We start from the raw sequence: 21533 nt of genomic DNA on the forward strand, positions 1-21533 counted from the left end.
CGTGGGTGCAGGTGCCCAAGCACTTGGGCCATCTTCTACTGCTTTCCCAGGCCACAGCAGAGAGCTGGATTGGAAGAGGAGCAGCCGGGACTAGCAACATCCATATGGGATGTTGGCACCGCAGGTGGAGGATTAACCTGCGCCACGGAGCCAGCCCCTATATAAAAGCCATTTTAATGGGTTGAGGTGAAACCTCATTATGGTTTTGATGTGCATTTCCCTGATGGTTAGTGATCCTGAGCATTTTTTCACGTGTTTGTTAGCCACTTGGATTTCTTCTGACAAATGCCTGTTTAAGTCCTCTGTCCTTTTCTTAACTGGGTTGTTCGTATTGTTGTTGAGTTTCTTGATCTCTTTATATATTCTAGTTATTAATCCCTTATTAATTGCATAGTTTGCAAATAATTTCTCCCATCCTGTCAATTGTCTCTTCACTTCCCTGAGTGTTTCTTTTGCAGTGTAGAAGATTTGCAACTTGATATAATCCCATTTGTAAGTTTTGGTTGTGGTTATTATGCCTCTGAGGAGTCTTTCCCAAGAAGTCTTTGCCTATGCCAATGTCTTTCAGGGTTTCCCCAATGTTCTCTATTAGTTTGATGTTATCAGCTCATAGAATTAGGTCTTTAAACCACTTTGAGTGGATTTTTGTGTAAGGTATATGGTAGGGGTCTTGCTTCATACTTCTGCATGTGAAGATAGTTTCCAAGCACCATTTGTTGAAGACACTGTCCTTGTTTCAGGGATTGACTTTACTCCTTTGTCAAAGATAAGTTGGTTGATTTCTAGGGTTTCTATTCTGTTCCACTGGTCTATCCATCTGTTTTTGTAACAGTACCAGGCTGCTCCAATTATAACTGCCCTATAGTATGTCCTATTCTGGTATTGTGATGCCTCTGATTTGTTTTTGTTACATGAGATTGCTTTAGCTATTCGGGGTCTCTTGTGTTTCCATATGAATTTCAGCATCCTTTTTATTTTTCTAGATCTGAGAATAATGTGGTTGGTATTTTGGTTGGTATTGCATTGCATCTGTAAACTGCTTTTAGTAGCATGGACATTTTGATGATACTCTTCCAATCCATGAAAATGGAATATTTTTTCCTTTTTTTGTATCTTCCTCTATTTCTTTATTTAATGTTTTCCAATTTTCATTATAGAGATCTTTGACCTATTTGGTTAAATTTAATTCAAGACATTTGATTTTTTTTTTGTAGCTATTGTGAATGGGATTGATCTTGAACTTTCTCAGATGTGGCATTGTCTGTGTATACTATTGATTTTTGTGTGTGTTGATTTTATATCCTGCCACTTTACCAAACTCTTCTATGAGTTCCAGTAGTGTCCCAGTGGAGTCTTTTGGATCCCTTATATATAGAATCATGTTATCTGCCAATAGGCATACTTTGACTTCCTCCTTCCCAATTTGTATCACTTTGATTTCTTTTTCTTGCCTAATGGCTCTAGCTAAAACTTCCAGGAATATATTGAAGAGCAATGGTGAGAGTGGGCATGCTTGTCTGGTTCTGGATCTCAATGGGAATGCTTCCAACTTTTTTCCATTCTGTAGGACACTGGCTAAGGGTTTGTCATAAATTGTTTTGTGTTGAGGAGTGTTCCTTCTATCCCCAGTTTGCTTAAGGTTTTCATTATGAAAGAATGTTATATTTTATCAAATGCTTGCTCTGCAACTATTGAGATAATCCCATGTTTTTTATTCTTCAGTTTGTTAATGTGATGTATCACATTGATTTGCAAATGTTGAAGCATCCCTGCATACAAGGGATAAATCACACTTGGTCTGCATGAATGATCTTTCTCATGTGTTGTTGGATTCAATTCACTAGTATTTTGAGGATTTTTGCAATTATGTTCATCAGGGAAATTGGTTGATTTCTATCTTTTTTTCAAGTTTAGGAATTATGGTGATGCTGGCTTCATAGAAGGAATTTGGGAGGATTTCTTCCCTTTTAATTGCTTTGAATAGCATGAGGAACATTAGTTAGTTCTTTGAAATGCCTGGTAGAATTCAGCAGTGAAGCTATCCAGTCCTGGGCTTTTCTTTTTTGGGAGGGTCTTTTATTACGGATTCAATTTCATCTTGGTTATTGGTCTGCTTAGGTTTTCTCAGAGGATCTCCAATTAGACTCACAGCAGACTTCTCATCAGAAACCCTACAGGCTAGGAGGGAATGGTGAGACATAGCCCAGGTGCTAAGAGAAAAACTGCCAGCCCAGAATATTATATCCTGCAAAGCTCTCATTTGTGAATGAAGGTGAAATAAAGACCTTTCATAGCAAACAGAAATTGAAAGAATTTGTTACCATTCGTCCAGTCCTGCAAAAGATGCTTACAGATGTGTTACATACAGAAACACCGCCATCAATATGAAAGAAGGTAAAGGAAGAAAACCTCGCAGTAAAATATCACAGGACGTGCAACGCATATACTAGAAAATATCTTTGGGAAAACGGCAGGGCAAAGTTACTACTTATCAACAGTCACATTGAACGTTAATGGCCTCAACTCTCCAGTTAAAAGACACAGATTGGCTGAATGGATTAAGGAACAAAACCCATCTATTTGCTGCTTACAAGAAACATATCTTTCCAACAAAGATGCATGCAGACTGAAAGTGAAAGGTTGGAAAAAGATATTCCATGCCAACAGAAACCAAAAAAAAGCTGGTGTATCCATCTTAATATCAGACAAAATAAACTTTAACACAAAAACTTAAGAGAGACAAAGAAGGGCACTATATAATGATTACAATGTATATGCACCTAATTACAGGGGCGATTGCGCTCATGAAAAGTCTTCCTTGGAATTCTAAATGAGACAACATTTTGTGATTTTTAAAAAATTTTTATTTTTTTATTTGAAAGGCAGAGAGACAAAGAGGGACACAGATCTTGGATCTTCTGGTTCACTCTCCAGATGTCTGCAAAAGCAGGGGCTGGGTCAGGAACTGAAGCCAGGAGCCAGGAACTCAATCCAGGTATCCCATGTGTGTGGCAATTCCAGTAAACTGGCATTGGAGACAGGGTTGGGACTAGAACCATTCCAGTATGGGATACAGCTGTCCCAAGTGGCATCTTCACTGCTGCGCCAAACACCTACCTGACATTTTGTGGTTTAAAATGAGCTTGGGTTGGCCTATGTGGCACAAAGGGTAAGCTGCCATTGGAACACCTGTGTCTCAAATCAGAATGCCTGGTTCAAGTCCTAGCTTCTCTGGGCTTCCTATCCTGCTTTGCACTAATGTGCCTGGGAAGCAGCAAAGGATGGCTCAGGTACGTGAGTCACTGCCACACACGTGATAGAGATCCTGAGACCCTGATGGAGTTCTGGGTTCCCATCTCTGGCTTTGCCTACACCCAACTGTTGAGGCCGTTTAGGGAGTGAACCAGCAAATGGAAAATCTTTCTTGCTCTTGCTCTCTTCATTTCAAATATATAAATAGATCTAAAAAATAAAGTACAATAAGCTTATAAGGAGATGAGTACTGTGCTGCAGGTGGTTAAGCTACTGCTTGGGAAGCCCATACCCCATGTTGGAGTGCTGGTTCATATCCTGGCTACTTCACTGCTGATCTGTCTCCCTGCTAATGGATTCTGGGAGGCAGCAGTCCTTGGGACTCTGCCATTCACAGGAGATACAGATGGAGTTCTGGAATCATGGCTTTAGCCTGGCCCAGCCCTGGCTATTGTGAAGATTTAGGGAATGAACTGTCTATGGAAGATACCTCTCTTGCTTGCTCTCACTTCCTCGCACTCTGTCCCTCTTACATTCTCTGTGTGTATTTGTCTCTCTTCCTTGGCCTTCAAGGAGATGAAAATAATTTTTTTTTAAAAAGAGGAGCTGGGACCAGTGCTATAGTATAGCAGGTAAAGCTGCTGCTTGCAACACTGGCATCTTATATGGGCATTGGTTCATGTATTGGCTGCTCTACTTCCGATGTGGCTCCCTGCTAATATGCCTGGAAAAGCAGAAGATGCCCCAAGTACTTATGCCCCTGCAGCCACATGGGAGTATGAATGAAGCTCCTGGCTCCTAGCTTCAGCCTGGTGCAGCCCCAGCCATTGCAGCCATTTGGGGAATGAACCAGTGGATAGAAGATATTCATTCATATTTTTTTTCATTTTTGATTCTCTTTATATACAGAAGATCAGTTTAGCATACATTAAGTAAAGATTTCAACAGTTTGCTCCCACACAGAAACATAAAGTGAAAAATAATAGATGATTTTTTAAATGATGATGAAATCAGATCAGACCTATTGTCATGTTTAATCCCAGTGAGAGTCAAGTTGGGAATTGCTAATTTCTTCTTCTTTTTTTTTTTTTTAACAGAAGATAAGTTTAGCATACATTAAGTAAAGATTTCAACAGTTTGCACCCCCATAGAAACACAAAGCGAAATATACTGTTTGAGTACTCATTATAGCATTAAGTCTCAATGTACAGCACATTAAGGACAGAGATTCTACATGAGGAGTAAGTGCACAGTGACTCCTGTTGTTGACTTTACAAATTGACACTCCTGTTTATGGCATCAGTAATCTCCCTATGCACCAGTCATGAGTTTCCAAGGCTATGGAAGCCTTTTGAGTTCGCCGACTCTTATCTTGTTTAGACAAGGTCATATTCAAAGTGGAGGTTCTCTCCTCCCTTCAGAGAAAGGTACTTCCTTCTTTGAAGACCTGTTCTTTCCACTGGGATCTCACTCACAGAGATCTTTCATTTAGGTGTGTTTTTTTTTTTTTTTTTTTTTTTGCCAGAGTGTCTTGGCTTTCCATGCCTGAAATACTCTCATGGGCTTTTCAGCCAGATCAGAATGCCTTTAGGGCTGATTCTGAGGCCAGAGTGCTGTTTAGGACATCCGCCATTCTATGAGTCTGCTGAGTATCTCGCTTCCCATGTTGGATCACTCTCCCCTTTATTTATTCTATCGGTTAGTGTTAGCAGGTACTAGACTTGTTTATGTGCTCCCTTTGACTCTTAGTCCTTTCATTATGATCAATTGTGAACTGAAATTGATCACTTGGACTAGTGAGATGGCATTGGTACATGCCACCTTGATGGGATTAAATTGGAGTCCCCTGGTATGTTTCTAACTCTACCATTTAGGGCAAGTCAGCTTGAGCATGTCCCAAATTGTACATCTCTTCCCTCTCTTATCCCCACTCTTATGTTTAACAGGGATCACATTTAGTTAGTGTAGGGTTAATCTTATGCACATAAAGTAAACTGAAAATAGATCTTTGTAAAAATTAATAGTAAGAACAGGAGAGGAAGGAGGAAGAAGCCTAGGAGCATGGGCAGGAAGGAAGATAGGGTAGGAAGTATCACAGTATGTTCCTAAATTGGTATATATGAAATACATGAAATTTGTATACCTTAAATAAATTTTTAAAAATCGCAAAAAGAGAAAATAGAATTCTATGAGAAGTAGGCCTATGTGCTATTAAATACAATGTATTTTCAGTAAGCAACAAACCATGCCCCTCATGATGGTCTATCAAGTCTAAGGGACACCCTACAAACAACTGAGCATAGAATTCTATTTTCTCTTTTTGCGATTTTTAAAAATTTACTTAAGGTATACAAATTTCATTTATTTCATATATATTCATTCATATTTTTTCTCCCTCCATTCCTCTCCCTCCCTCTCCCTCCCAAATATTTAAAAAAATAAGAGGAGCTTATTAACATCTTTATGTCCTAGGTCAACTTAGTCATCAAACTTTTTGAATGATATTAACATAAACAATCTGAACACTTACTGTTATAAGTCAATGTGGTGGTACCGTGGGTTTCAGACTTGGTACAGCTTTTCTGTTGAGATAGGTGGAGAATCCCACCTTCCTTGTCCAGGACAATAGTAACTGCAGATAAATTAGTGAGCGCCACTGCTCAGTTGTTTGTAGGGTGTCCCTTAGACTTGATAGACCAGTTGCATCCATCCATTTTGTTGCAAAAGACAGGATTTCACTTTGCTTTTTACTGCTGAGTAGTAGTCCATATTGTACATATACCATAATTTGCTTATCCAGTCATCAGTTGATGGACATCTGGGTTGATTCCATTTGATAGCTATTGTGAATTAAGCTGTGATGAACAGGGCATTACAGATAACTCTTCTATCTGCTGATTTCATTTTGTTCAGTTAATTCCCAGTAGTGGGATGGCCGGGTGACATGGTAAATCTATTTTCAGCTTTTGGAGGTATTTCCATACTATCTTCCACAGAGGTTGCAGAAGTTTACATTCCCACCAACAGTGGATTAGGGTATCTTTTTCCAAATATCCTTGTCAGCATTTATTTTCTGTTAATTTCTGGATGAAATCCATTCTGAGGTTGGGGAGACCTCATTGTGGTTTTGACTTTAGTTTCCCTGATAGCTAGTGATCCTGAGTATTTCTGCATGTCTCTTGGCTATTTGAAATTCCTTTCTTAAAATGCCTGCTCAAGTCCTTTACTCACTTCTTAACTAGATTGTTTTTGTTGTTGTTGAGTTTCTTGAGCTCTTTATATATTCTAGATATTAACCCTTTATCAGTTTCATGGTTTGCAAATATTTTCTCATTCTGTCAGTTGACTCTTAACTGTGCTGAGTGTTTTTCTTTTGCAGTTCAGAATCTTAGCTTGATAGAATCCCCTGTCAATTTTGGCTGTGATTACCTATGCTTCTGGGGTCTTTTCTGAGAAGTCTTTGCCTATGCCAATCTTGCAGAGTTTCCCCATTGTTCTCTAGTAATTTGATTGTAGGTTGCAGATGTATGTCCTTGATCCATTTTGAGTGGATTTTTGTGTAAGATGTCATATAAAGGGTCTTGTTTCATACTTTGGCATGCAGAGATCCAGTTTTCCCAGCACCATTTGTTGAAGAGGCTCCTTGCTCCAGGGATTGACTTTAGCTCTTTTGTCAAAGATAATTTGGTTGTAGATGCATGGATTGATTTCTGGAGTTAATATACTGTTCCATTGGCCTACACAACTACTTTTTTTTGTCAGTTCCAGGATGTTTTGATTATAACTGTCCTGTAATACGTCTTGAAATGTGGTATTGTGATGCTTCAGGCTTTGTTTTTGTTATATAAGACACATTAGATGTTTTTCTCTTGTTTCCATATGAATTTTAGCATAGTTTTTTTTTTTTTTTTTGATCTGAGAAGAACGCTGTTGGCATTTTGATTGGGATCAAATTGAATCTGTACATTGCTGTTGATAGTATGGACATTTTGATGATATTCTTCCAATTCATGAACATGGAAGATTTTTCCTTTTGTGTGTCTAATTCTTTAATGTTTTGTAATTTTCATTGTAGAGATCTTTGACCTCCTTGGTTAAACTTATTCCAAGGTATTCAAGTTTTTCGTAGCTATTGTCAGTGGGATTGATTTTAGAAGTTCTTTCTCAGCCATGGAATTTTTCTGTGTACAAAGGCTATTGAATTTCTTTCTGAAGTCACTGCCAAGACTCTGCCAAGGTAATCTACTTTGTTGCAACAAATTTAACAAACTCAGCTTATTTGATTAGCAGCCTTTTGGGGGATCTTGTTGATCTTGTTGAAGCAAAATTGAGATTCCATAAAAATTATTTACTATCAACTGGATTGTTTAAATATACTTTTAAATTTCTACTTTACTTTTTTTAAAAGATTTATTTATTTTTATATGAAAGTCAGAGTTACACAAAGAGGCGAGGCAGAAAGAGAGGTCTTCCTTTCTATAATTTACTCCCCAGTTGGCTGCAACAGCCAGAGCTGCGCCGATCTGAGGCCAGGAGCTTCTTCCAGGTCTCCCATGTGGGTGCAGGGGCCCAAGAACTTGGGCCATCTTCTACTGCTTTCCCAGGTCATAGCGGAGAGCTGGATCAGAAGTGGAGCAGCCGGGACTCAAACTGGCACCCATATGGGATGCCAGTGCTTTAGGCCAGGGTGTTAACCCATTGTGCCACAGCACTGGCCCCCTGTTTTACTTATTTGAAAGGTAGAATGAAAGAGGAGGGGAATCTCCTATACTGTGGTTCACTCCCCAAATGCCAGCAATTGGGGCCAGGCTGAGGCCAGGAGCTGGAAGTTCAATCAGGGTCTCCCATACAGGTGGCAGGAATCCAAATAGTTGAGTCATCACCTGCTACCTCCTAGGGTATGTGTTAACAGGAAGCTGGAACGGACAGTGCAGTTGGGACTTAAACCCAGGTATTCTGAGATGGGATGTGTGCGTCACAATCAGGCTTAACTGCTGTGCCAAATGCCCGCCTACATCTAAATCATCTACTTGGAAGTGTGTGAGACACTCTGAGAGGAGTATTGAGCTTCTGGGGCATTTAGTTAATAAGTGGGATAATGTGTGGAAAGATAATATATACAAAAAACTTGCTGAACATAATTCCAGGCATCACGTAGGTAGCCCATGAAGGTCATCTGTATTATAATCCTTCAACCACCACCCCTTTCCTATGTCCCCCTCCCCGGGTCTTTCCATACCTGGACCACCAACGTTCTGTAGACTCCAGGTCAATTCTCTCTGAATTTAAAGTTCCAATTCATAGCTCATTGCCAGCTTCTCATCAGCATGACAGGCAGAGACCATCTGGTTTTCCTCCCTCTCTCCCAGACTTTTGATTCCTGTTCCCCTAGTTCCCAGCGACCTGAGGCTGGAATTCAACTCTTGACATTTTCCCCCATTTGTCACCTTAGAAGACTTTTTGTTGGGGAGGATTAGCTCTGAGTGGAGGACCTCTGATCAATAACATTTGGTTTGAACAATAAAATGTGAGAAATTCTTGGACCTCATAATGAAACAGATTTCCTTTTCCATCACCTTCTCCAATCGGAGGAACAAACCTACAACTTTCCAAAGCATTTTGGATGGGGTTGCTGCTAAACAGGGGAATCTTGATTAACTTAGAAGGTTAATGAAATTGGGAGTCTAGGGGAAACAGCAGCATGTCTTTAATTAACAGGCTGTAGTACCAGGAACAAAAGGTAATTTATGAGCCGGGATGCCTCAAGAGGTTTCCCACATTGTCCTACACATCAGACTGACACACACACACACACACACACACACACGAACACTTCACTTTCCCCATTAGTTCCTAAAATTCTGCTTTCTGAGATAGCTTATCCAATATGCCAACTTTGTGTTATTATAGAATTCAAATCAACTCTGAAATTTGAGGAAGCAGATGAAGTATGAATGTGTGAATAAAATCTTCCCAAACCCACAAAAATGTTTAAAAGAAGTAAAGAAAAAAACTCTGAAGAAATACATACTTTGTCCTTTATAATTATTGGATGAAATGATGAGACTGATTTCCGTTCTTGTTGGGTAAGAGCAAGGTGTGGTGTGTTTGTGTGCTTAGGCGTGGGGCTGGGAAGTTTACTGCTGGTAAATGTTTGACAACCAGCCAGGAATGTGAGGGATGCCCTCATTTGTAGCATTTGCTGATTTCTGTGGTGTAAATACTGCCACTGTGACTGACAGAGCTATCAATGTGATATCTCTAAATCTGGAGTTGAAGAGATGCTAAGTAGCACACGTTTTATATAAGATACAATCAACAAGAAATAACAAGAATAGCCATATTAGTAAGATGTGAAATTATTAGAAAAGATGAGTTTTGAGTATTTATTACCTTTGTTTTTTCAGGTAAGTTAAGTTTGGACATCTAAATGATTTAAGTAATGGCCATATTTAGTGACTCAGAAAATTTAACAGTGGACTCTCATAAGCCAACTCAAAAGAGGATCATTGTTCTGGTGGAAAAGGACTCTATGGTGAAACTCTTCTGAGTGTGTTTCTGCATAAGCTTTGACTCTCAAACACTTTCATGATAGGAAAATGTTACCATTCTTTTGCCTTCCAGAAAGTCAACATGTAAAATGTCTTTAGCATCCCAGAATACAGCTGCTATGATATTTGCTCTTGACCACTCTGCTTTTGTTTTGACTTCTAACTCTCAGTAGTTACTGTTTTGTGCTTTGTCTTTGGGATCATACTAATAAAGCCATGCTTCATCTCCTTTCCAATTCTTTGAAGAAATGCTTCAGGATCTTGATTGCACTTATTTGAAATTTCCATTGAATGAGTTATTGTTTGCAGCTGGTCTGGACACTTAGTTTTGCTAAGCAGAAAGTTTATTCCACTTTAATTTTTCAGATTTGTGTAATCTAGGAGTAGGCATTGTGGCACAGTGGGTTAAGCTGTTGCTTGTTATTCATGCATCCCATATTGGAGTGCTAGCTCAAGTACCAGCTGCTCTGCTTCCAATCCAGCTTCCTGCTAAAGTATCCTGGGAGGTACCAGATGATGGCCAAGTGGGAGATGCAGATGGAATTCTGGGCTCAAGGCTTCGGCCTAACCCATCTCTGGCTGTTGAGGGTATTTAGGAAGTAAACCAGCAAATGGGAGTCAGTCAGTCACTTTCTCTTCCTCTCTCTCTTCCTCTCTCTCTTCCCCTCTCTCTTCCCCTCTCTCTTCCCCTCTCTCTTCCCCTCTCTCTTCCCCTCTCTCTTCCCCTCTCTCTCTTCCCCTCTCTCTCTTCCCCTCTCTCTCTTCCCCTCTCTCTCTTCCCCTCTCTCTCTTCCCCTCTCTCTCTTCCCCTCTCTCTCTTCCCCTCTCTCTCTTCCTCTCTCTCTCTTCCTCTCTCTTCCTTCCTCTCTCTCTCTCTTTCCCCCCCTCTCTCCCTCTCTCTCTCTCTCGCTCTTTCTCTCTCTCTCCCTCTCTCTCTCTCGCTCTTTCTCTCTCTCTTTCTCACTCTCGCCCTTTCAAATTGATGAAAATATTTTAAAACTTTAAAATAATTGTGTAAGCTGAAACAGTTGGGATATCTATGGTGTTGGCTATTGTTTCCGCTGTTAATCATCATTACTCTTCAATTAGGGCATGAACATGATCAATCTTTTCCATCACAAATTAACAGTATATTGTCCCTTCTTGGGGTGAGCTATATATTTGTAAACTGATTTCTTTAGGATATTTTCTGAATAAACTTTTCTTAATGCATCTTTGATTTCACCATTCTTCCATCTAAGTTTCATCTGAAATGCAATGTTTAATTGCCCTCTGATAGGGGTTCTTTTTCGACTGATACAATTTTAGTGCCTCAAACTAAATCCCGTTAAGTCATATTATTACATGTTAGTACAAGCTTCTTTTGATGCAAAACAACTTTGAAATCCATATATAGTTTTTTCATAAATGCATTTTCCATGAACTTTTTGAAGATGCCTCGTATTTCCCCTCAGGGTCTGAGAGTTAGGATGTGAAAGCAGGAAAAAGTCTGTACTGTGGTTACTACGGCTGTAGATTGGGACTCTCCTGATGTTCTGTGCAGGCACAGAGCAATGACACTTTTCTCAAAGTGATGTGGACCCGGCTGCTCCAACAAATTAATGTGCCAACTCAAAATGACTCATGTTGTAGGAACATTAAGTTCACAGCCAATTTGTCAATATAAGAAAACTACCACTTCTTTTTTTTTAAATTCAAAGAGTATCGCTTAAACTTTGAGTTATAATCCCCATTTTGGCAAAAGACTGAAATGCTCAAAGATGATGTTGGAGCCATGCTGACAACATGTTTGGCTTGTGGGCTGTTATTTTCCAGGTTGTTTAAGGGACTGGAAACTGTCATCTGAGGACTAACTGAAGAAATTACTCTTTTCCTAGAAAAAAACTAAAGGAAGACATAATATCCACTTACAAACATATGACAGGCTGTCACATGAAAGAAGCGTTGTGATTTTTCGTACAACTTACTATGCTAGTCAGAAATAAGGGCCCTATATCAAGAAATTTGAGCTCCAATCTGGCTTTGTCACTTAGGAGTTATATGACCTTGGATAAGTCATATGAACTCTACCCCTCAGATTCCTTATCTATAAAAGGGATATATTAATTTCCTATTACTACTGTAACAAACTGCCACAAATAGAATGGCTTATAACAATATAAATCTATCTTGCAATTCTTGAGGACAAACGTCAAAATATGTCTTATGGGGTTAAAATCAAGCTGTCAGCAAGGCTGCATTCTTTCTGGAGATTCTAAGGAAGAATCCATTTTCTTTTTTCCAGTTTGTGGAGGCCACTTGCATTTTGTGGCTCATTACCCCATCTCTACTTTCAAAGGCAGCAAAGCTGATTCAAATTGCCCTCACATTGCTAACTTCCTGGCTCTAAATCTGCTCAATTTGTAAAGACCTCTTGTGAATATATTGGACAAACCCAGACAACCTGGATGTGATTTAAGGTATACAAACTTCATGTATTTCATAAACTCAGATTTAGGAACACAGTGATACTTCCTACTCTACCCTCCCTCCTCACCACACTCCTCCTACACTTCTTCCTCCTTCCTCTCCTATTCTCAATATTAATTTTTACAGAGATCTCTTTGCAGGTTACTTTATATTCATGATTAACCCTACACTAAGTAAAGAGCTCAACAAATAATAATAAACCACACTGTTCCTCAACAGTAGACATAAGGGCTGTAAATGATCATCAAATCTCAAAATGTCAATTTTACTCCAATGCATTATATTTTATGTATTCTGTTAGTTACCACAGATCAGGTATGGTATGGTATCAGGTATGGTATCTGTCTTTTTGGGACTGGCTTATTGCATCTACTTTTTTGCAAAAACAGGTGTTTTTTTCTTTTTCTTTTCTTTTTTTTTTTTCTTTTTTTTTTTTTACTGCTGAGTACTATTCCATAGTACATATAGACCATAATTTCTTTAGCCAGTCATCAGTTGATGGACATCTCAACTGATTCCATATCTTGCCTATTGTGAATTGAGCTGCAATAAACATGGGGATTCAGGTAACTCTTTCATCCGCTGATTTTATTTTGTTTGAGTAAATTCTAAGGAGTGGGATTGCTGGGTCATATGGTAGATTGATTTATAGCTTTCAGAGGTATCTCCATACTGTGTTCCACAATGGTTTACATTCCCAACAACAGTGGATTAACCCTTCCCCCCCATCTTCACCAGCATTTATAATTTGTTGATTTGTGTATGAGAGTCATTCTAACAGGGGTGAATTGAAACATCATTGTAGTTTTGATTTGCATTTCCCTTATGCAAATCTATACTGTCTTTCATAATGGTTGTGCTTGTTTACATTCTTACCCTCAGTGGATTAGGGTATCCTTTTCCCCACATCCTTGCGTGTATTTGTTTGATTTTTTAATATGATAAACTTTCTAACTGGGGTGAGGTGACACCTCATTGTGGTTTTGATTTGCATTTCTCTGGCTAGTGATCCTGAACATTTTTTCATGCATTTGTTGGCCATTTGGATTTCCTCTTTTGATAAATGCCTATTTAAGTACTTTACCCATTTCTTTTTTTTTCTTCTTTTTTTGACAGGCAGAGTTAGTGAGAGAGAGAGAAAGAGAGAGAGAAAGGTCTTCCTTTTCCATTGGTTCACCCCCCAAATGGCCACTATGGCCAGCATGCTGCACCGATCTGAAGCCAAGAGCCAGGTGCTTCCTCCTGGTTTCCCATGTGGGTGCAGGGCCCAAGCGCTTGGGCCATCCTCCACTGCCTTCCTGGGGCACAGCAGAGAGCTGGACTGGAAAAGGAGCAACTGGGACAGAATCCAGTGCTCCAACCGGGACTAGAACCCAGAGTGCTGGCACCACAGGTGGAGAATTGGCCAAGAGAGCTGCGGCGCTAGCCCTTTACCCATTTCTTAACTGGGCTGTTTGTTGAGTTTCTTGATCTCTTTATATATTCTTGCTATTAATCCTTTATCATTTGTATAGCTTGTAAATAATTTCTCCCATTCTGTCAGTTACCTCTTCACTGTGCAGAGTGTTTGTTTTGTAGTATAGAAGCTTCTCAGCTTGATGTAATTCCATTTGTAGTTTTGGTTTTGATTGCCTGTGTTTCTGGGATCTTTTCCAAGAAGTCTTTGCCTATACCAATGTCTTTCAGGGTTTCCTCAATATTATCTAGTAATTTGATGGCATAGGATTATAGATCTAGGTCTGTGATCCATTTTGAGTGGATTTTTGTGTAAGATATAAGGTAGGGGTCTTGTTTCATACTTCTGCATATGGAGATCCTATTTTCCCAGCACCGTTTATTGAAGAGACTCTCCTTGCTCCAGGTATTGACTTTAGCTCCTTTATCAAAGATAAGTTGGTTGTAGATGCATGAATTGTTTCTGGAGCTTCTATACTGTTCCATTTAGTCTATATGTCTATTATTTTTTTGCCAGTACCAAGCTGTTTGGATTATAACTGTCCTATAGAATGTCTTTATCTGGTATTTTGATGCTTCCAGCTTTGTTGTATAGGATTGCTGTAGCTATTTATGGTCTCCTGTGTTTCCATATGAATTTTAGTATTGTTTTTTCTAGATCTGAGAAGGATATTCTTAGTATTTTTTTAAACAAGATTTTATTTGAGAGGTAGAGTTACAGGCAGTGAGAGGGAGAGATAGTGAGAAAGGTCTTCCATCCACTGGTTGATTGCCCAAATGACCACAATGGTCAGAGCTATGCCTATTTGAAGCCAGGAGCCAGGAGCTTCTTCAGGTCTCCTACAAAGGTGCGGGGGCCCAAGCACTTGGGTCATATTCTACTGCTTTCCCAGGCCATAGCAGAGAGCTAGATTGGAAGAGGAGCAGCCAGGACTAGAACTGGCACCCATATGGGATGTTGGTGCCACAGGCATAGGATTAACCTACTATGCTATAGCGATGGCTGCTGTTGGTATTTTGATTGGTATCACATTGAATTGAATCTGAGTTGGTTTCAGCAGAAGGAAATTTTTATATTAATTCTTCTAGTTTATGAACATAGATTTTTGCATTTTTGTCTATTTAATGTTTTACAATTTTCATAGTAGAGATCTTTGACTTCCTTGGTTAAATTTATATGAAGATATTTAACTTTTTAGTAGTTATTGTGAATGGGATTGATCTTATAAGTTCTTTCTCAGGTCTTGGCCTTGACTGGGTATTGATTTTTGTGTGTGTTAATTTTGTATCTTACAGCAGATTCATGGAATGGCAAAAGCCCTAAACAGCCCTCTGGCCTCAGAATCAGCCCTTATGGCATTTGGATATGGCTAAAAAGCCCATGAGAGTTTCTCAGGCATGGAAAGCCAAGACATTGTGGCAAAAAAAAAAAAAAAAAAAAAAAATGACCTAAATGAAAGATCTCGAGTGAGATCCCAGCAGAAAGAATGGGCCATCAAAGAAAGCAGTACCTTTCTCTGAAGGGAGGAGACAACTTCCACTGTGTCTATGGCCTTGTCTAAGTAAGATTGGAGTTGGTGAACTCAGGAGGCTTCCATAGCCTTGGCAGCTCATGACAAGAGCCTCGGGTAATTACTGATGTCATAAATAAGGGGAGGGTTGCGGGTGGGAGGGACATTATGGGGGGGGGGAAGCCATTGTAATCCATAAGCTGTACTTTGGAAATTTATATTCATTAAATAAAAGTTAAAAAAAATAAGAGTGTCAATTGTTAAATCAACAACGGGAGTCACTGTGCACCTGCTTCTCATGTAGGACCTCTGTTCTTAATGTGTTGTACTATGAGAATGAATGGTAAAACTACTACTCAAACAGTACTGTATACTTTGTGTGTCTTTGTGGGTGCAGTCTGTTGAAATCTTAGTATGTACCAAGTTGATCTTCTGTATATAAAGATAATTTAAAATGAATCATGATGAAGAAAAAATGGGATGGGAGATGGGATAGTTGCAGGTAGGAAGGAGGTAATGGGGGGAAAAGCTGCTATAATTCAAAAGTTGTACTTTGGAAATTTATATTAATAAAAATTGAAAAGAAAAAAAAATAAATTTTGTATCCTGCCACTTAACTAAACTCTTCTATGAGTTTCAATAGTCTTTCAGTGGAGTTTTGGATCTCCTATATATAGAATCGTTTCTGCAAATAGGGATGTTTTGATTTCTTCCTTTCCAATTTGTATTCCTTTGACTTCTTTTCCTTGCCTAATCGCTCTGGTGAAAACTTCCAGGATTATGTTTAATAGCAATGGTAAGAGCAGGCATCCTTGTTTGGTTCTGGATCTTGGTGGGAATGCTCCCAACTTCTCCCCATTGAAGATGTTGGCTTTGGGTTTCTCATAAATTGTCTTGATTGTGTTGAGGAATGTTTCTTCTATACCCAATTTGTTTAAGGTTTTCATCATGAATGGATGTTGTGTTTGATCAAATGTTTTCTCTGCATCTATTGATAATCATATGGTTTTTGTACTTCAATATGTTAATATGATGTTTGTGAATGTTGAAGCATCCCTGCATACCAGGGATAAATCCCACCTGGTCTGGGTTAATGATCTAATGTATTGTTGGATTCAACTAGTGTTTTGTTAAGCATTTTTTCATCTATGTTCATCAGGGATATTGGTCTATAGTTCTTTTTCTTGTTTCTTTTTCTAGTTTAGGAATTAGAGTGATTCTGGCTTCATAGATGGAGTTTGGGAGGATTCTTTCCCTTTCAATTGTTTTGGATAGCTTGAAAAGCATTGTGATTCAGTCTATAAATGTCTGTTAGAACTTGGCAATGAAGCCATCTAGTTCTGTGCTTTCCTTTGTTAGGATCTTTATTACTGATTGAATTTCCATCTTGATTACTGATCTGCTTATGTTTTCTGTGCCTTCAAGGCTTAATTTGGGTAGATTGCATATGTCCAGCAATCCATTTCTTCTAGACTTTGTGATGTGTTGGCATACAGCTCTTTCTAGTACTTCCTGATGATTTTTTTTCTCCTGTGTTACCTGTTTTTACATTTCCTTTTTCATCTCTGATTCTACTGATTTGGGTCTATTTATTTTCTTGGTTGGGTCAATGGTATATCAATGTTAATTTTCTCAAATCAGTTCTTCATTTAATTGATATTTTGTATTTTTCTGTTTCAATGTTGATTTCTTCTTCAATTTTAATTTCTTTCCTCATACTAAATCTGGGTTTGATTTGTTTTTCTATGTCTTTGAGGTGCATTGATTGCTCATTTATTAGGTGCCTTTCCATTTGCTTGGGCAGGCCCCATTTGCTATAAATTTCCCTCTCAGCCCTCCTTTATTGTATTTGATATATTTTGATGTATTGTCATCTTCATTCATTTCGAGAAATTTCTTATTTCTCTTTATTGAATCTATGCCCCACTGTTCGTTCAGGATCATGTTGTCCAGTCTCTGTATATGTTCTCGAGACTGAGTTGATTCCCAGCTTCATTCCATTGTGGTCAGAAAAGATGCATGGTGTGATTTCTATTTTTTAATTTTCTGAGTCTTGCTTTATGGCCTAGCATATAGTCTATCCTAGAGACAGTTCTATGCACTGATGAAAAGAATGTTAACGGTAGTGTAGATACCAGTTATGTCCATTTGGCCCATAGTGTAGATTAGTTTTGTTGCTTACTTGCTGATTTTCTGTCTGGTTAATTTGTTCATTGCTGAATGTGGGATATTGAAGTCCCCCATTACTATTGTATTGGAATCTATGTCTCTCTTTAGATCTATTTACATTTGTTTTAAAGAGCTGGGCACCCTAGCATTGAGTGCATATACATTTTATTATAGTCACATCTTGTTGAATTGATTCCTTATTCATTACATAGTGACCTTTGTCTGTTTTAACAGTTTTTGTGTTAGTCTATTTTGTCTGTTATTAGGGTGACTATACCTGTTCATTTCTGCTTTCTGTTAGGATGGAAAAATATATTCCATACTTTCAGTCTGTGTGTATCTTTGTTGTTGATGTATTTCTTGTAGGCAGCAAATGGAGGTCTTGTTTTTTAATTTACTCAGCCAGCCTGTAAATTGAAGAGTATAGGCCATTTACATTCAAGGTTACTATTGATAAATAATGACTTGGACCTGCCATTTTTCTGCAAATATTCCTATTGTTTGCTGTGGGTTTCCTTTGTACTTTCACTGGGAGATTTCCTGACTTCATATTTCATATTGATGACTATCTTTCTGTGTTTCTGTGTATAGCACATACTTAAGCATCTTTTTGTAAGGCTAGATGAGTGGCGACAAATGATTTCAATTTGTTACAGAAGGTCTTTGTTTCATGTTTATTCATAAATTAGAACTTTGCAGGGTATAGTATTCTGGCTTGGCATACTTTTTAAAAGGTTTATTTATTTGAGAGGCAAAGTTACAGAGAAGCAGAGAGAGAGAGAGAAAGAAATCTTCCATCTGCTGACTCACTCCCCCAAATGGCCACAATGATCAGAGCTGTGGTGATCTGAAGCTAGGAGCTTTTTCCTGGTCTCCCATGTGGGTGGGTACAGGTTCCCAAGAACTTGTGCCATCTTCTGCTTTCCCAGGCTGTAACAGAGAGCTGGATTATAATTGGAGCAGCTGGGTCTTGAACTGGTGCCCATATGGGATGCTGGCACTCTAGGTGGCAGCTTTACCCACTAGGTCACTGTGCTGGCCCCAGTTTTTTTCTCTTAAGGCTTGGACTGTGTCTCTCCATCGTCCTAGCCTCTAGAGTTTCTGATGAAAACTCAGCTCTGAGTTTCATTGGTGATGCTTTGAAAGTAAGCAGGTATTTCTATCATGTATATTTTAGAATCTTTTGAGTTTTTTTTTTTTTAATTTTATTTATTTTGACAGAGTTAGACAGTGAGAGAGAGAAAGAGAAAGGTCCTCCTTCCATTGGTTCATCCTCCAAATTGCCATGGCTGGTGTGCTGCGCCGATCCGAAGCCAGGAGCCAGGTGCTTCTCCTGGTCTCCCAATGCAGGTGCAGGGCCCAAGCACTTGGGCCATCCTCCACTGCCTTCCCGGGCCACAGCAGAGCACTGGCCTGGAAGAGGAGCAACCGGGACAGAACCTGGTGCCCCAACCAGGACTAGAACCCAGGGTGCTGGCACCGCAGGCAGAGGATTAGCCAAGTGAGCTGTGGCGCCGGCCTTTTCTTTATGTTTTACTATTGAATGTTTGACTACCGTGTTGTGGTGAAGATCTTTTCTGTTCATGTCTATAAGGAGCTCTGTGTGCCTCATAGTTGGACATCCCTTTCTCCAAATTAGGGAAATTTTCTGTAATTATCTCACTGAATAGGTCTTCCAATCCATTCTCTTTCCATACTTCTTGAACTCCTAAGACCCATATGTTTGGTTGTTTGATAGTATCCCATAAATCTCCAACACTGTTTTTTTTTTTTTATTTTTTTGACAGGCAGAGTTAAACAGTGAGAGAGAGAGAGGGAGACAGAGAGAAAGGTCTTCCTTTTTCCGTTGGTTCACCCCCCAAGTGGCCACCATGGCCGGCACGCTGCTGCCATCTGAAGCCAGGAGCCAGGTGCTTTCTCCTGGTCTCCCATGCTGGTGCAGGGTCCAAGCACTTGGGCCATCCTCCACTGCCTTCCCGGGCCACAGCAGAGAGCTAGACTGGAAGAGGAGCAACCGGGACAGAACTGGTGCCCCAACTGGGACTAGAACCCGGGGTGCCGACGCCGCAGGTGGAGGATTAGCTTAGTGAGCCACGGCACCGGCCCAACACTGTTTAACTTTCTCTAATTTCTTCTGTTTTTGTGTCACTGAAGATTTTCCTAATATTTGTCTTCTAGCTTGGATATTCTTTCTTCTGCCTCACCTCTGTTAAGACTTTCCATTATAACCTTTGTTTAACATTGAATTCTTCATTCCTAATATTTAATTCTATTTTTTCTTAAATCTCAATTTCATGGGACATTTTTTCATTCATGTCATGTCTGGATTTCTTCAATTCATGAATTTGCTTCTCATTGCTTCTGTGTAATCCTGTGATTAGTCTCTTGAATTCCATTTCAGGCACTTCATCATTCTCTTCATCCTCACATCCTGATACTGAAGTGTTGTGTTCTTTGGAAGAGTCAGGTTGTCCTCCTATAAATAAATGTCTTCCTTGAATTCCTGTGTTTATTTGTAGGCATTGCTGGGTTTACTTGTTTTTCCTCTGATGGGTTTTATCTTTGAACTATACCTCTGTGGCTTAGTGGAATGTCTGCTCTTTCAGAGTACCCAGAGATACCTGCTGGGTGTGGCCAGGGAGCTCTGAGTGCTCTAGGGTGGGGCCAGTATGTAGGGTGACACTCAAGTTGGGCAAGGTAGATCCCCTCTTAGCAGCAAGATCAGTTCTGTTAGCAGAATCACATTCTCACGTCTTCTCTTCCAAGGTAATCACTGTCTGGGTGTTAGCCCACAGCGGGTACAATTTTCATCCACACTGCCACATGAACTACACAAAGGAGCTGTGCAGTCCTCAGTGTGACCCCGAATCCCAGGCAGTTGGGGAATCTCTGAGCATGTAGAGCTGCTAACCTTGATTGCCCAGAGACCCAGTTACACCCTGCACCCTGCCACGCGGTCAGAGTTCCCACAGTGTCAGCACTCAGAGCTCCCACAGCGGAGCATTGCAGAGGATCTGTTCTGCCTTGCTAGCCTGGCCTGTCCCCAGAGAGATGGAAACAGTCTGAGAGCCAGCTGCCTGTGGGTGCTCTGCCTAGGCAGTTGAGTCTTGGAGCCTGTGTTAGTTGAGAGACTGGGGGTACCTCACAGAACTACATGGAAGTCTAGCTCCCTGTCAATCCTCCTAGGTAGACTCAAAGTCAGTGGGGAATATAGGCTTTTCCCTCTGTTAATCCCTGGATTACACATGAGCACAAGAGTTGCTGGCCACAGCCCATACTCGCTTCACAATGTTGTCTTCTTCCCACTGGTAGCCTGGTGCACGCACCCAAGCTACTGCCTCTGCTCCTGCTGAAATGATGGCGTTCTGTCCAGACCAGTTGCAGGGTGTGCACACAGGAGCTTCTGCAGCTTCTGCTAATGCCCAAAATGGCACCTGTCCTTTCTCATCATTTGCAGGTTGCGGTGGTGGTGGGGAATGAGGAGAGAAACAGGTCCACGTTTTTTGTTTCACTGGGTTATTGGGGACCCTATCCCCCTTAGGAATCTGGGCTGGACTCAGACCAAGCTCTCCATTTGTCTCCAGTGGCAGGCTGATCTCGCCTCACTCTTCAAAGCCGGTGTTTTGTTCAGCACTTGCCTGCTGGGGTCGTATGTTGTATCCATGTTCATGCTGTACATCTGCACCTTCCATGCTAACCCACAGTATTCCTCTTCCTTCCATAGAAATTCCATTGTGATTTTCAGACTCTCCCCTGAGCATGTACTTTCTCCATTTTTTATTATTTACCTCTAGCCTAGAGCAGTATACCCTTCCCTATTCTGCCATCTTGGAATCTCTCTTTGGCCTCCCTCCCAGTCTCCCATCCAGTTCTCTGCCTTTTTCTTTTCTTTTCTTTTTTTTTTTTTAAAGATTTATCTTTATTTAAAAGACAGTTACAGCGAGAGGTAGAGACAGGTCTTCCATCCACTGGTTCACTCCCCAAATGGCTGCAACAGCCAGAGCCACACTGGTCTGAAGCCAGGAGCCTCTTCCGGGTCTCCCATGTGGGTGCAGGGGCCCAAGGACTTGGGCCATCTTCTACTGCCTTCCCAGGCCACAGCAGAGAGCTGGATTGGAAGTGGAGC

At 40.1% G+C, this 21533-nt stretch overlaps 1 long non-coding RNA gene across 5 annotated transcripts in view; it reads left to right on the top strand.

The window, feature by feature from the left end:
- LOC149123527 (uncharacterized) overlaps nt 1-21533 on the top strand; it is a 98038-nt gene that overhangs the window by 10451 nt on the left and 66054 nt on the right. Inside the window, exon 3 of one of the 5 annotated variants that reach the window (XR_016216892.1) lies at nt 12088-12262. The exons of the other annotated variants lie outside the window; for them this stretch is intronic. This is a non-coding gene — a long non-coding RNA (uncharacterized LOC149123527). The remainder of the gene's footprint in view (nt 1-12087; nt 12263-21533) is intronic. 5 annotated transcript variants of the gene reach the window in all.

The sequence above is a fragment of the Oryctolagus cuniculus genome, chromosome 11 (genome assembly GCF_051225735.1).
Source record: "Oryctolagus cuniculus isolate XC-2025 breed Fujian yellow rabbit chromosome 11, ASM5122573v1, whole genome shotgun sequence".
NCBI classification, from domain to species: Eukaryota; Metazoa; Chordata; class Mammalia; order Lagomorpha; family Leporidae; genus Oryctolagus; species Oryctolagus cuniculus.